The 2,057-nt window shown below is 50.4% G+C and overlaps 1 long non-coding RNA gene across 1 annotated transcript in view; it reads left to right on the top strand.

The window, feature by feature from the left end:
• The window catches only part of LOC105524583, a 2,981-nt gene extending 1,209 nt beyond the window's left edge, over positions 1 to 1,772 (top strand). The window contains exon 3 of the long non-coding RNA XR_001003786.1: positions 1,612 to 1,772. This is a non-coding gene — a long non-coding RNA (uncharacterized LOC105524583). The remainder of the gene's footprint in view (positions 1 to 1,611) is intronic.
• Positions 1,773 to 2,057: the final 285 nt, after the last annotated feature.

The raw sequence follows: 2,057 nt of genomic DNA, 5'->3' as shown, positions 1-2,057 counted from the left end.
GGAGTTCAAGGTTACAATGAGCTATGATGGCACCACTGCATTCCAGCCTGTGTGACATAATGAGGCCCTGTCTCAAAAAAAAAAAAAAAAAAAATTAAAAGACCATGTTCTGGCTGGGCGCGGTGGCTCGCGCCTGTAATCCTAGCACTTTGGGAGGCCGAGGCAGGCGGATCACATGAGGTCAGGAGTTCAAGACCAGCCTGACCAACATGGAGAGACCCTATCCCTAGTAAAAATGCAAAGTTAGACGGGTGTGGGGGTGCATGCTTGTGGTCCCAGTTACTCAGGAGGCTGAGGCAGGAGAATCGCTTGAACCCGGGAGGCGGAGGTTGTGGTGAGCCAAGGTTGCACCAGTGCACTCCAGCCTGGGCAATAAGAGTGAAACTCTATCCCCCGACAAAAAAAGACCATGTTCTTAGCCACCCTGCCACGAAGCCAATGAGTCAGTTAAAGCAAATGAGGGATTCCGTAATGGTCAACATTCAGTGATGTGCTGGAAGCAGGCACAGTGGCAAGTGCCTTTGTCCCATCTACTTAAGCCCAGTTGTTCAAAGCTGTAGTGCCCTGTGACGGCACCTGTGAATAGCCACCATACACCATCCTGGCAACATATCAAGCCCATGACCAGAGTATTTACACCATGGACATAGGCAAATGCTACAAATCAGGGTTCTCCTCTCCCCGCGTGGCAAGGTAGTTGTTAAACCCTTGCCAGGATATCACTGGTCAGCATATTTTCCCTAAAATTATAAAAGGGTACAAATGTACCTGCATAGGAGGATGAGCATGTCTGCCGGAGTGTGGCCACAAGTGTAGCTATTGAGGTCCACTTTGTGCATCTAAGGGACTAGGCACAGCTGGGTGCAGTGGCAAGCCAGGCGTGGTGGCTCACGCCTATAATCCTGCACTTTGGGAAGCCGAGGCAGGAGGATCACCTGAGGTTAGGAGTTCAAGACCAGCCTGGCCAACGTGGTGAAACCTCGTCTCTACTAAAAAGCCAAAATTAGTCGGCCACGGTTGTGGGCACCTGTAGTCCCAGCTACTTGGGAGGTTGAGGCAGGAGAATCGCTTGAACCTGGGAGGCAGAGGTTGCAGTGAGCTGAGATCACACCACTGCCCTCTAGCCTGAGCAACAAGAGCGAAATTTGGTCTCAAAAAAAAAAAAAAAAAAAAGTCGGGCGCACAGTGGCTCACGCCTGTAATCCCAGCACTCTGGCAAGCCAAGGCGGGCCAATCACCTGAGGTCAGGAGTTCAAGACCAGCCTGACCACCACGGAGAAACCCCGTCTCTACTAAAAATACAAAAAACTAGCCGGGCAAGGTGGCGGGAGCCTGTAGTCCCAGCTACTCGGGAGGCTGAGGCAGGAGAATGACGTAAACCCGGGAGGTGGAGCTTGCAGTGAGCCGAGATTGCGCCACTGCCCTCCAGCCTGGGTGACAGAGCAAGACTCCATCTCAAAAAAAATAAAAAAAAGTAAATTGATAAAAATTAAAATATTTAAAAAGGTGATTTGAAGGTAGGAGGGGTTCAACAATGGCTGGGTCCCAGGATAAACGTGCTTGGCTGACTCCAAGTCCATAACCTTCCTCTCCTTTCCCCACTCTCCCCAGGTCTCGGTGACTCTGACCACACCCAGCTCAGGACTGGATTCTGCCCTTCACTTAGCTCCTGCCTCAGCCCCACTCCAGAATAGCCAAGAGAAGCCAAACCAATAAAGTTTATGCTAAGTCGAGTGCATTGTGAAAATTTATTCAAATGACTACTGAGCACTAACAGGGCATGTTTGTCTTTGTGTATCTCTGTGTGTGTGGGCACCACGCAGTGGAAAGGAAATATGGTCTGGGCATGGTGGTGTATGCCTGTAATCCCAGTACTCTGGGAGGCTGAGTCTGGAGGATTGCTTAACCCCAGAAGTTCCAGTCCAGCCTGGGTAACAGAGTGAGACCCCATCTTTGTTTTGTTTCTTTTTTTTGAGATGGAGTGTCACTCTGTCGTCCAGGCTGGAGTGCAATGGTGCAATCTCAGCTCACTACAACCTCTGTCTCCTGGATTCAAG

Source organism: Colobus angolensis, unplaced genomic scaffold (assembly GCF_000951035.1).
Source record: "Colobus angolensis palliatus isolate OR3802 unplaced genomic scaffold, Cang.pa_1.0 Scaffold50, whole genome shotgun sequence".
In the NCBI taxonomy this organism is placed as follows: Eukaryota; Metazoa; Chordata; class Mammalia; order Primates; family Cercopithecidae; genus Colobus; species Colobus angolensis.
The sequence above is the reverse complement of the archived record's forward strand: the minus strand, read 5'-3'. Positions and strand labels throughout refer to the sequence as shown.